Source organism: Zingiber officinale, chromosome 2A (genome assembly GCF_018446385.1).
Source record: "Zingiber officinale cultivar Zhangliang chromosome 2A, Zo_v1.1, whole genome shotgun sequence".
Classification (NCBI taxonomy): domain Eukaryota; kingdom Viridiplantae; phylum Streptophyta; class Magnoliopsida; order Zingiberales; family Zingiberaceae; genus Zingiber; species Zingiber officinale.
This window is the reverse complement of record NC_055988.1, coordinates 154,022,670-154,037,651: the sequence shown is the minus strand read 5'-3', so window position 1 is coordinate 154,037,651 and position 14,982 is coordinate 154,022,670. Positions and strand designations below refer to the sequence as shown.

The 14,982-nt window shown below is 36.3% G+C and overlaps 1 non-coding gene across 1 annotated transcript; it reads left to right on the top strand.

The window, feature by feature from the left end:
- Positions 1-14,365: 14,365 nt before the first annotated feature.
- On the top strand, positions 14,366-14,437 carry TRNAQ-UUG. The gene has a single exon. It is a non-coding gene; the product is annotated as a tRNA-Gln (tRNA).
- The last annotated feature ends 545 nt before the right edge of the window (positions 14,438-14,982 follow it).

Here is a 14,982-nt window from a genome sequence, read left to right as displayed (position 1 = left end):
TTGTTGTGTTAATTTTAGATTGAAATAATGAAAAGGTTTAATTGTATGCCCTATCGAGAGCTAATTGTTTCAATTTATGGTTTTTTACCCATACTAGGAATTGGTATTTTATATCTATTTTGTTTTCTCATTATCCCTTATAACAAGATACTAATATTTTATTTTCTCGTTATCCCTAGGGATGTAAACGAGCCGAATAGTATTTGGCTACTATTCGGCTCGGGCTCGGCTCGTTTAAGTTATATTCAAGCTCGAGCTCAAGAATCGAGCTTTTATCACAAGGTTCGAGCTCGGCTCGTTTTAGAATTATCAAGCTTGCGAACAGTTCTAGCTCGGCTCGTTATTAGCTCGATTATTAAAGTTAACGAGCCTAATTTGTTAAGAGAGCTCGGACTCGTTTTTGGGCTCGTTTAGAGCTCGTTTTGGCTCATTTTAGAGTTCTTTTTTGGCTCATTTTAAAGCTCATTTTAAGGCTCATTTTATAACTCATTTTTTTAGCTCGATTTAAGGCTTGTTTTAAGGCTCGTTTTTTTGGCTCGCGAGCTTATAAATGAACATGTTAACAAGCTCACGAGATGAATATCCTTAAGCTCGAGCTTGGCTCGATAAAACTGTTGAGCTCGAAATCAAGCTTGAACTCAGCTTGATAAGATAAACGAATGAACTCGAATGAGCCTTTTACCGAATCGAGATCTGAATAGCTCGCGAACCGTTTAGTTCATTTACATCCCTAGTTATCCCTTATAACAAGATACTAATTTAAGGATTCGATCTTCATTTACATATCCACTATTAAAATATTCATTCTCAAAGCGGTAGCTACCTTGGTAGGTGCTGCTGTAACTTAGTTTAATTAAATCTCAACTTTATGTTAATTAAAACAATTAACTCTCAACTAAATGGGTATTCCAAATAGGTTTTCACTAAATCCTATAGTTTTATCCCCTTAATCGAGTCACACGAACTCCATTTAAATCACGAAAAAATTTCTAAATTTTTTTGAAAAATCCAATAAGGCTATTTCTCCAATAACACTTAATATTGAATTTGTCGTATCTTAATTTTCCCTCACTAATAAAAATTTAGTTCCAAATTTACTGCTCAACTTAGGGATCCTCATCAAAAGGTAACAATCAAGCAACATACTCATAGACCACCCAATGCAAGTTTCATGAACAAATCTCTAACCGTGGATGACTTTGTGGGTTATGAGCTCACCCTGCTTCCGCTACTTTCACATTGCTGTGGAGCCAACTGTGGGTAAAATCTACTAGTCATAAATGATCCTCACAACTACCCCAGAAATCCATAACACACATTATCAACAAATCCTCCAACATCTGTATAGTGCGCTCAAAGTGTTTATATGTCCGAGGGTAAAAAGTTGTACTGAAATAGTGCTCTATACTCATGGTTTGCTATAAAATCTATCAAAATCATAATATGAATCATGGATCTCTATTCGATATAATACTCAAAGACATACCATGAGATCTAGTAATCTCTCTAAAATACAACTCTGCTAATCAATCCAAAGAATCCGTCCTACTGATTGATAGAATGGAAGCAAATTAGTCAACCAAACAACATTTACTCACATCACATCATAACCTCTCCGTACCCTGGATAATCTCACAACAAAGTTCATCATAACATGCTCCTAATTCCATTCTAGAATATGTATCTACTGAAACACTCCTGTTGGTTTCTGATATTTACCCTTCACTTCTTGATATACTTGACATCAAGGTACAAAATCCGCGATATCTTTCTTTATGTCATTCCATGAATAGGAACACTCTAAGTCTCTATACAATGGACACCATCCGAATGTATCGCAAATCCTGAATGATGTGCTTCCTGCAGTAACTCTTTTCGGGCAGGAAGTGAATCAGGAATACACATCTCACATGCAAATAAAGAATCTCATTCACATTACACGAGAATTCCGTCTACTGGCATGAGACTACTCCGCTCATGCTACACTAGAACTGATTCTAAAATCATGAGTCGGATAATTCTTCTCATGATCTTACAGTCGTCGAGAAGCATATGAAACTACTCGATCGTGCTACTACAAAACTGCACCTAACCTCTAGTATGATATATCTGTGTAGAGTACAAATCCGTCTACATTAAAAGGTACAACTAGGATTAGTGCAATTATTAGTCTTCGTTTCAACACCTAAAACTGGTCTCAAAAGCATATATCTAGGAAAATTCCACACCCTTCCTAGACAATCAAGTCAACAACATAACAATGCTGGAGAAACCCTCAACCAATCTCCGATAATATCCAGCTAGACCAAGGAAGCTGCGAGTTTCCTGTACAGACTTCAACTACTCCCAACTGGTAACAACTTCTATCTTCTATGGATCCACTGATATACCCCTGCTAAAGACAATATGTCCCAAAAATTCCATAGAAGACAATCGAAATACGCACTACTGAACTCTGCATAAAGATGTTCTCGTCAAAATATCTCCAGAACTATACGAAGATAGCATTTGTGATCCACCTCGGATCAAGAATATATCATAATATTGTCAATGAAGACAATTACAACTAATCCAAAATCCCTAGAAATATCAGTTTCTTCGAGTCCATGAAAAGATCTAGGGCACTAGTAAACTTAAATGGCAATACCAAGGACGCATAATGCCCATACAACAGGTGCACTCAACCGTAAGATCACTAGCAACAAGTCTGTAATCTGATCACCAACTACAAATCACCAACTCCATAAATATCAAGACATTCTACTCCTCATATCATTATTGTTGGTTGCTACTCGGAAAACCTAGAGGTTCCACTGTACAAAAATTTTGTACAAAGGTCTTAACCTTTTCCTAACTACCATGTGTTCTTTTAAATTAAAATTTGGATCGCCTGCGGAACTTAACACGTTTGATCCAAAACTTAATTTATTTGCTCTTTTAGGTTTAGACTTGGATCTCCTGCGGAACTTAACACGTTCGATCCAAATCACCTAAGTTATTAATTCCATTAAATATTAATTTCCATAATTGGTTCCCAGTACTGACGTGGCGAGGCACATGACCTTCTTGGATATGGGAACAACCACCACCGACTAGACAAAACCTTTTAAGGAAAGCTAATATTTAATTTCCTAAAATAACTTTAGGTTAACCAAAAGGAACAATCAAATCACAAGGAAAATAAGAAAACATAAGAACACTACATCGAAAATAAATTCGAAATACTAGAATCGTAAGCCTCTCGTATTTGGTATTATTTCCAAAAATAACTAGTATGACGCGGAAAGAAAAATACTAGTTATACCTTTTAGAAAGACCTCTTGATCTTCTACCGTATTCCTCTTCTAACCTCGGGCGTTGTGTGAGCAACGATCTTCCGAGATGAGAAACCACCAATGCACCTTCTTCTCCTCCTTGCTAGGTTCGGCCAAAACAAAAGCTTCACCAAGGATGAAGAAAAAACACCAACTAAGCTCCAAGGGATGCAAGCTTTCTCTCCTTCTTCTTCTTCTTCTCCAAGTAGTTTCCGACCGTCACAAGAGCTCCAAGCAAGAGAGAGGTTTCGGCCACCACAAAGAGGAAGAGAGGGAGAGAGGATGGCCGGCCACAACACCAAGGAAAAGAGAGAGAGAATAATAGAAGTTGTAACCCATGAAGGCACCCCAACCCCTTCTTTTATATTCCTTGGCTTTGGCAAATAAGGAAATTTATTTATAATAAAATTTCTTTAACTTTCCTTGACAACAATTAATTAAGAAAAATTAAATAAAATTTCCTAATTAATTGTATATGGTCGGCCACCTCATGTAGAACAAATAAGATAATTTTTAATCAACCATTAAAACTTCCTTATTTGTCTTTGGAAATTTTAAAAAATAAAATTTCCCTTTAAAATCCCTTTCATGATTGATAAAAAGAAATTTCTATCATTTTAATTTTTCAACATGTGAATAATTTTCAAAGAGAAAAATAAAATATCTTCCCAATCTACAAATAAGGAAAGAGATCTAATCTCTTTTCTTAATCTTTTGTAGAAGAGATATTTTAATTTTAATTCTCTTTAATAAATTATATCTTCCACATAAGAAAAATTTAAAATTAAAATTCTTTTAAATTTAATGGGGGCCGGCCACCTAATCTTGGGTTCAAGCTAGGGCCGGCCACCCATGCACCAAGGCTTGGCCGGCCCTAGCTTGAACCACAAGCTAGCTTGGTCCGCCCCCTTATCATGGGTATGAAGGTGGGTATAGGTGGATATATTACTCTATAAATAAGAGGCTACGATAGGGACAGAGAGGAGGAATTGGTTTTGGTCTCTTGATAAAATTAAGCATCCCGTGTTCGCCCCGAACACAACTTAATTTTATTAATAATAATTCATTCCACTAGAGAACTATTATTGAACTACCGCACCAATCGCAAATTACATTTTTGGGCTCCTTCTTATTATGAGTGTGTTAGTCTCCCTGTGTTTAAGATATCGAATATCCACTAATTAAGTGAGTTACTGACAACTCATTTAATTAATATCTTAGTCCAAGAGTAGTACCACTCAACCTTATCATCATGTCGGACTAAGTCCACCTGCAGGGTTTAACATGACAATCCTTATGAGCTCCTCTTGGGGGCATTATCAACCTAGTATCTCTAGGACACAGTTTCCTTCTATAATCAACAACACACACTATAAGTGATATCATTTCCCAACTTATCGGGCTTATTGATTCATCGAACTAAATCTCACCCATTGATAAATTAAAGAAATAAATATCAAATATATGTGTTTGTTATTATATCAGGATTAAGAGTACACATTTCCATAATAACTGAGGTCTTTGTTCCTTTATAAAGTCAGTATAAAAGAAACGACATCTAATGGTCCTACTCAATACACTCTAAGTGTACTAGTGTAATTATATAGTCAAGATAAACTAATACCTAATTACACTACGACCTTCCAATGGTTTGTTCCTTTCCATTTTGGTCGTGAGCTACTGTTTATAATTTATAAGGTACTGATAACATCCTCTTCTGTATGTGGCACCACATACTATGTTATCTACAATATAAATTAATTGAACAACTACAACTAAATGTAGACAATTTGACCAAATGTGATTCTTCTTTCAAAATAAATGTTTACAAAAGCTTAGGCTTTCAGTATACACTCTAACAATCTCCCACTTATACTAACGACTAAGCTGCCATATCTTCTGCCATACATCTGATTCTCATTCCCTCCACATGCCGATCGAAAGCTTTTGCTGGAAGGGCCTTAGTGAAAGGATCTGCCAGGTTATCTGCTGATGCAATCTTTACGATGACAACTTCTCCTCGCTTCACGATATCTCGTATCAGGTGGTACTTGCGCTCTATATGTTTACTTGCCTTATGGGCTCGTGGTTCCTTCGAGTTTGCAACTGCACCGCTATTATCACAATAAATTGTGATGATTTTGGGCAAACCAGGAATCACATCTAAGTCCATTAGAAAGTTCCTGAGCCATACTGCTTCTTTAGCTGCCTCAGAGGCTGCTACATACTCAGCTTCCATGGTTGAGTCTGAGACGCATTTCTGCTTAACACTCCTCCATGCAATGGCTCCACCTCTCAAAGTAAACACATAGCCTGATGTAGACTTACTGTTGTCCCTATCTGATTGGAAATCTGAATCCGTGTAACCCACAGGAAGCAAATCGTCTGCTTGGTATACTAGCATATAATCTCTAGTCCTTCTCAGGTACTTTAATATATGCTTTACCGTAGTCCAATGCCCTTGTCCAGGGTTACTCTGATATCTGCTAACCATGCCCACGGCAAAACAGATATCAGGTCTCGTACATAGCATTGTATACATTAGGCTTCCTACAGCCGAAACATAAGGAACTGCTTTCATGTCCTCTATCTCCTTTGATGTCTTCGGAGACATCTCTTTAGATAGAGCTACTCCATGCCTAAAAGGTAAGAAACCTTTCTTGGAATCCTACATGCTAAAACGAGCAAATATTGTATCTATATATAAAGCTTGGGACAGACACAACATTCTTTTCTTGCGATCCCTTATAACTTTAATCCCAAGAATGTGTGCACAATCTCCTAAGTCCTTCATATCAAATTGTTGGACAACCATACCCTTACGTCCGATAATACCTTGACATTGTTGCCAATTAACAAAATATCATCTACGTATAATACAAGAAATACCACCACGTTTCCGTTACACTTCTTGTATACACAAGACTCATCCGGACACTGAATAAATCCATATGACTGGATTACTTCATTAAACCGGATGTTCCAAGACCTTGAAGCTTGCTTTAGTCCATAAATGGACCGATTAAGCTTGCACACTAGATGCTCTTTGCCTTTTTCAATAAACCCTTCTGGTTGCTTCATATGGATGTTCTCTTCAAGACTTCCATTAAGGAAAGCTGTCTTGACATCCATTTGCCAAATCTCATAATCCATATGAGCAGCAATGGATAAGAGTATCCGGATAGACTTAAGCATGACTACCGGTGAAAAGGTCTCCTCATAATCGATTCCCTCTTTCTGAGTATACCCATTCGCTACAAGCCTAGCTTTGAAGGTTTCTACCTTCCCGTTTGTCCCTCTTTTCCTTTTGTAGATCCACTTGCATCCAACGGCTTTTACACCATCAGGTGGTTCTACAAGCTCCCAGACCTTATTAGAGTACATAGACTCTATTTCAGAATTCATTGCCTTTTGCCAAGATGCTGCATCTATATCTTGGAGTGCTTCGTCATATGTTCAGGGATCAGGTTCATGTTTACCCGGAATCATGTCCGAAGACTCCCCCAAAAACATGAATCTATCAGGCTGCCTAACAACCCTCCCACTACGACGATGCACAGTCTGTGGTTGTGTATCATGTGTGACACGTGTTGCAGTCTCTTGTGGTACTTCATCTTGTACTGTTGGTACTAAGGTAGACGTGTCATCTCTAAATTCTTCCAAAACAACTTTACTACTGGGCTTGTGATCCATTATATAGTCTTCTTCTAAAAACTAGGCATTGGTGCTAACAATGACCTTCTGGTCTTTAGGACTATAAAATAAACCACCTTTCGTTCCTCTGGGATACCCCACAAACACACGAACTTCTGTACAAGATTCTAACTTATCAGCATCTGGTTTCAGCACATGTGCTGGACTACCCCAAATTCGAATATGTCTTAGACTGGGTTTTCGCTCATTCCACAATTCTGTGGGAGTAGAAGAAACTGATTTAGAAGGTACTAGGTTCAGAATGTACACTGCTGTTTCCAGAGCATATCCCCAAAATGAATTTGGTAATTCTGAATAACTCATCATCAATCTAACCATTTCCATAAGAGTCCTATTCCTTCGTTCTGCCACACCATTATGTTGGGGTGTACCAGGTGCAGATAGTTGGGATTGAATCCCGACTTCTGATAAGTAATTCCTAAACTCTCCTAAGAGGTATTCGCCACCACGATCAGACCGTAGTGTTTTGATACTTTTACCTAGTCGTTTCTCCACATCAGCCTTGTACTCTTTGAACTTATCAAAGCACTCGGACTTGCGGCACATTAGGTAAATGTATCCGTATCTTGAATAATCGTCTATAAAAGAGATAAAATATTCAAAACCACCTCTTGCCTGGACAGACATAAGACTACACAAATCAGAATGAACCAATTCTAATACTTCTTTGACTCTATACCCCTTGGCCTTAAACGGCCTCTTGGTCATTTTACCTTCCAAGCAAGATTCACAGGTTGGAAAATTTTCTAACTCTAATGAACCCAAAAGTCCATCGGCTATAAGCCTTTGAATCCTACTTAAGTTAATATGATCAAGCCTTAGATGCCAAAAATATGTTTGGTTCATTTCGGAAGGTTCTTTTCTCTTATTTGAGTTAGAAAATGAGTTATAAATTTCCATGTTTTGCTTTGTGGGAGAAATTGAATTTAAAGTATACAAATTGTCAACTAATGCACCAGAACAGATAATCACTTTATTTCTCTTAATAACTACATCGTTACTAAAGGAAACTGAATATCCATCTAAAAACAGTTTAGAAACTGAAATTAAATTCTTTCTAAAACTGGGTACATAAAGACAATTTCTTAAAACCAAATTTCTATTTCTATTAAAAGATAAGTAGACGTCTCCCACTGCAACAGCCGCTACCTTAGTAGCATTGCCCATGTAGACGGTAATCTCTCCTTCAGATAGTCGTCGGATTTCCTGGAACCCCTGCAAGGAATTGCAGACATGATCAGTGGCTCCTGTATCTACACATCAGGTGTTGGTAGATAACACCGCTAAACATATTTCAACAACTAGAGCATGAGATATACCTTTGTTGTTCTGATTCCTACGAGGACAGTCCGCCTTCCAATGCCCTGACTGCTTGCAGATGAAGCACTTGCCCTTCGGCTTCTTCATTCCAACTTTAGGTCATGTACTCTGAGATTTATTCACTTTCTTTGCTAAACTGACTTGTTTCTTCTTCTTCTTTCTTTTCGGTTTAGAAGTAGAACTATTTTCAGCATAGTGAATATGAGAATTATGACGAAACAAACATTCTGCTGCCTGAAGTTCTGTCAGTAGTTCCGCCAATGAATATACCCTTTTGTTCATATTGTAATTCAAGCGGAATTGCTCAAAACTTCTAGATAGTGTTTGGAGGATCATATCGATCTGGGTTTCCCCATCAATTTCTCCTCCAAGGATCTGTATTTCATTCAGATAAGCCATCATCTTTAGGATATGATCCCTCACAGGAGTACCCTCTTGCATGGTGGCTGTCATTATCTTTCTCATGACTTCTTGTTTAGAAGCCCGATCCTGATGACCAAAGAGTTCCTTGAGATTGTTCATAATATCATAAGCTGTTGGTAAATCTTGATACTGATGTTGCAATACATTTGACATTGAAGCCAAAATGTAACACCGCGACATCTCATCTGCCTTTACCCATCTCTTATGATATTCAATTTCCTCTTGGGTAGATTCACCAGTGGGTGCATCAGGACAAGGTTCAGTCAGTACAAACTTATAGCTTTCAGTAGTAAGAACAATGTCCAGGTTCCTTTTCCAATCTATATAGTTAGGTCCAGTAAGTCTATTCTGTTGTAGTATGATGGACAGTGGGTTGAAAGTCATCCTAAAAATCATAAATAACTTTTGGTCAGAACTCTAAATTTAGAATAATATTGATTCCTCAAACAATACTATTTTAAATTAACCAACACCTCAAAACACCGTGAATTTTGTATGCCACGATAGTGTGGACGTATACAAATTCAACATTTGTAAAAGGAGGGTTTTAACCCATTAATTTTATTATCTTGTCAACCTAACTTTTGACAAATAAAATTAATAGTTGGTATCCTTTGGTCACACAAATAATAGCAGTGACTCCGATGGGAAGGATACTATTAGATGTGCCTAAGTGTATACCATTACTTGACACTAAGTCCATTAATAAGATTATGCCCCTTCCGATGGGGAAGATCGCATGCTCTTAATTAACTTCTTATAGTCATCCTAAATGGAAGTTTGTTCTAGTGATCCACAAACAAGCTCATCCGATATGGAGGAAAGCACTCAGAGCCAACGCGTAAGCTTGTTTGCATCACTAACAAACCAGTAATGGAGACCATGGAAATTTATTTAAAAATCTCTCTCCCACTTAGTTATTTATAAATGAGGAATTTTAACTATGCTAGCCTACTAAACATGTATACTAACATGCACACACAACACAATATAAAAGCAATAAATAGAAAATCTAATTTTCAACTATTATGGCTTTTATCTATAGTTGTCCTCCGTGTGTTGTCATCCCAAGCTGCTGTCATATTTGGCCATCGCCATCGGGTCTAGCTGTCGCATCCATCTTGCTCCTTGTTCCGCTGCGCCTCTGGTCCTTAGAAGGTTCCACGCTTTGCAAGATTCGATCCGCGACATAAATAGAATTTTACAATTTTGATCTTATATTCCATAAAAGGAATGTACATGTATCTAGATCAAAAATAAAATCCTAATAAAACTAAATACAGCACCTGATGTATTTTTATAATACAATCATGTACACACATACAAATGCCCTTGACATGTCCAAGGGTCCAATCACACACATAAAACTATAAGCCATAATAGTTGGATCCTGCATCCACAAAGTTAGCACATCCTACTATTATCCTGCCTAAATTATGTATGACATGTGCATAATTAAACTAATACCAAATACACAGAGGCAAAACCCTAGCTCTGATACCAATTGTTGGTTGCTACTCGGAAAACCTAGAGGTTCCACTGTACAAAAATTTTGTACAAAGGTCTGAACCTTTTCCTAGCTACCATGTGTTCTTTTAAATTAAATTTTGGATCGCCTGCGGAACTTAACACGTTTGATCCAAAACTTAATTTATTTGTTCTTTTAGGTTTAGACTTGGATCTCCTGCGGAACTTAACACGTTCGATCCAAATCACCTAAGTTATTAATTCCATTAAATATTAATTTCCATAATTGGTTCCCAGTACTGACGTGGCGATGCACATGACCTTCTTGGATATGGGAACAACCACCACCGACTAGACAAAACCTTTTAAGGAAAGCTAATATTTAATTTCCTAAAATAACTTTAGGTTAACCAAAAGGAACAATCAAATCACAAGGAAAATAAGAAAACATAAGAACACTACATCGAAAATAAATTCGAAATACTAGAATCGTAAGCCTCTCGTATTTGGTATTATTTCCAAAAATAACTAGTATGATGCGGAAAGAAAAATACTAGTTATACCTTTTAGAAAGACCTCTTGATCTTCTACCGTATTCCTCTTCTAACCTCGGGCGTTGTGTGAGCAACGATCTTCCGAGATGAGAAACCACCAATGCACCTTCTTCTCCTCCTTGCTAGGTTCGGCCAAAACAAAAGCTTCACCAAGGATGAAGAAAAAACACCAACTAAGCTCCAAGGGATGCAAGCTTTCTCTCCTTCTTCTTCTTCTTCTCCAAGTAGTATCCGGCCGTCACAAGAGCTCCAAGCAAGAGAGAGGTTTCGGCCACCACAAAGAGGAAGAGAGGGAGAGAGGATGGCCGGCCACAACACCAAGGAAAAGAGAGAGAGAATAATAGAAGTTATAACCCATGAAGGCACCCCAACCCCTTCTTTTATATTCCTTGGCTTTGGCAAATAAGGAAATTTATTTATAATAAAATTTCCTTAACTTTCCTTGACAACAATTAATTAAGAAAAATTAAATAAAATTTCCTAATTAATTGTATGTGGTCGGCCACCTCATGTAGAACAAATAAGATAATTTTTAATCAACCATTAAAACTTCCTTATTTGTCTTTGGAAATTTTAAAAAATAAAATTTCCCTTTAAAATCCCTTTCATGATTGATAAAAAGAAATTTCTATAATTTTAATTTTTCAACATGTGAATAATTTTCAAAGAGAAAAATAAAATATCTTCCCAATCTACAAATAAGGAAAGAGATCTAATCTCTTTTCTTAATCTTTTGTAGAAGAGGTATTTTAATTTTAATTCTCTTTAATAAATTATATCTTCCACATAAGAAAAATTTAAAATTAAAATTCTTTTAAATTTAATGGGGGCCGGCCACCTAAGCTTGGGTTCAAGCTAGGGCCGGCCACTCATGAACCAAGGCTTGGCCGGCCCTAGCTTGAACCACAAGCTAGCTTGGCCGGCCCCCTTATCATGGGTATGAAGGTGGGTATAGGTGGGTATATTACTCTATAAATAAGATGCTACGATAGGGACCGAGAGGAGGAATTGGTTTTGGTCTCCCGATAAAATTAAGCATCCCATGTTCGCCCCGAACACACAACTTAATTTTATCAATAATAATTCATTCCACTAGAGAACTATTATTGAACTACCGCACCAATCCCAAATTACATTTTTGGGCTCCTTCTTATTATGAGTGTGTTAGTCTCCATGTGTTTAAGATATCGAATGTCCACTAATTAAGTGAGTTACTGACAACTCATTTAATTAATATCTTAGTCCAAGAGTAGTACCACTCAACCTTATCATCATATCGGACTAAGTCCACCTGCAGGGTTTAACATGACAATCCTTATAAGCTCCTCTTGGGGACATTATCAACCTAGTATCTCTAGCACACAGTTTCCTTCTATAATCAACAACACACACTATAAGTGATATCATTTCCCAACTTATCGGGCTTATTGATTCATCGAACTAAATCTCACCCATTGATAAATTAAAGAAATAAATATAAAATATATATGTTTGTTATTATATCAGGATTAAGAGTACACACTTCCATAATAACTGAGGTCTTTATTCCTTTATAAAGTCAGTATAAAAGAAACGACCTCTAATGGTCCTACTCAATACACTTTAAGTGTACTAGTGTAATTATATAGTTAAGATAAACTAATACCTAATTACACTACGACCTTCCAATGGTTTGTTCCTTTCCATTTTGGTCGTGAGCTACTGTTTATAATTTATAAGGTACTGATAACATCCTCTTCTGTATGTGGCACCACATACTATGTTATCTACAATATAAATTAATTGAACAACTACAACTAAATATAGACAATTTGACCAAATGTGATTCTTTATTCAAAATAAATGTTTACAAAAGCTTAGGCTTTCAGTATACACTCTAACAATTATCAACATCAAGCACCAAATAATAGATCACCAAGTCAAACATCCACTAATAGAGTATCAGAACACCAGATATCACAACATTTAGATATTGTGTAAAAGGATATCCACCAGTAAATCATCAGAAATTAACATATCAAATATTTGATCTCATAATATCCATCAATCTCAAACCATCCACGACATCAATCAAACCTGATAATTTCCTAGTGACCAATTCTCATTATGGTGTACTATCAAGATGTAGAAATATATCATCATCCTACCTATAATGTATGACTATTGAAGTCTAAGGGATATCCTTTGATTTCCTGATAGATAATCAACAACTCTCCAAGTGGTAGAGATACGATCAATCCAAAGATATAAGTATACAAACTCTACTAATCCTATCCAAAAATGTCCAAAAAGTATGTCAAATCTCATCCTTCCAAATACTCAACTATCATTGTCTCCATAAGTAGCTCAAGACCTTGACCACATGATCATTTACTAAATGTCTTGAAGTCTAGATGCTTGAAAGTGCAACAACACTTCTCTTTAAGTTTCTAAGATCTGGAGTGTGTCAATGAACTCTGTGGAGAGAAAACCTATTAGTTCGTATCTAGAACAGTGCACTTGAACACCTTTTATTGGGCTGATAACGACTAGTTTTTCAAGCTTAATCGACTATCCTAATCGATTAAGCCTTCTTAATCGATTAGACCAATCGATTAAGAAGCTTTCTGTTCGCATGAGAACAAGCCGTAATCGATTAAGCTTCTCTGCTTAATTGCTTACCATGTACATTCGCGAAATCCAGGCTTAATCGATTACCGTAATCGATTAAGCATTCATAATCGATTGACCTAATCGATTACGAAGCTCTCTGTGCACTTCGCGAAAACTGATTAATCTATTACCTTAATCGATTAAGTTTTGGTAATCGACTAACCTAGTCGATTACCAAATCCTAACTTACAAACCAAAGTTTAGGGTTCCCTTTCCCAACATTCGGTCAACCGTGACCTGTTGGAACTCCTCATTGCCTAACATCTGGCCAACCTTGACCTATTGAGACTTCTTCATCAGGTGTCCGATCAATTCTTTGACTCACTTGGACTTTTTTCCTTGTGCTAAGTATCCGATCAATTCTTTGACCTACTTGGACTTCCAATCACCAGGTATACGGTCAACATTGAGCCACCTCTATTTCCACATGTCTGGCTTTACTCACCATGATTTTTCAACTTCCTAGCTTCATTCATTAAGATTTTCACCTGACTTTACATAATAAGATTTTCCTTCTACCTAACTTCACTCGGACTTTTCACTGCCTAGCATCACTTACTAATTTTCTTTTAAATTAAATGAATGGTAAAGAATTTGAGGAGGATGGATATTCGAACACAGATTCGTGTCTAGATAAATGAAGAAACATTTATTTTCTTTTGAATTAAAAGCAATAGTTTAATTGAAAATCTACCTAACTTTTCAAACAAGTTAAAACTATTTGAAGACAAATATGGGGTTTGCGGATATTTAATTGAAGCCCTATACCTAATTACAATAACACCTTAAAATAAATTTATAACGCCCAACATTTAAATTAAGATCATAATCTGTATCTCTCATAAATTTAAGAAAAAACAGATGAAATATGTGTTCGAGTTAATATTACTTAAAGATTTTTGAATCCATATACTACAAAGTGGTTCTATGGTGTAGTGGTTAGCACTCTGGACTTTGAATCCAGCGACCTGGGTTCAAATCCCGGTAGGACCTTTGTTGTTAATTTTAGAATTGGAATAATTAAATAGGATTGATTGTATGCCTAAAAAAAGATATTTTTTTCAATTTATATTTTTTACCCATACTAGGAATTGGTATATATCTCTATTTATCTCTATTTCATTTTCCCAATATTAGGACACTTTAGAATGGGGGGTGAATAGCTCATTTGCTCATTTCATGTTGTTGCAGCGAATAAACTCGAAGCGACAAACTCCACAATCCTAACATTAAGATTTACCTAGTATCTATTTTAAGAAAAGGTTACTAATCCAAAGATCCACATAAAGTACTCTATTTACTACAAAAAAAATACTCTTTTTGGAAATAATCCGGAGAATAATGAAATAGGTATGATTATATGCCTAAAATGAGATATTTTTTTCAATTTATATTTTTTACCCATACTAAGAATTGGTATATATCTCTATTTCATTTTCTCAATATTAAGACACTTTAGAATTAGGTTGCAGCGAATAAACTCGAAGCGACAAACTCCACAATCCTAATACTAGGATTTACTTAGTATCCACTTTAAG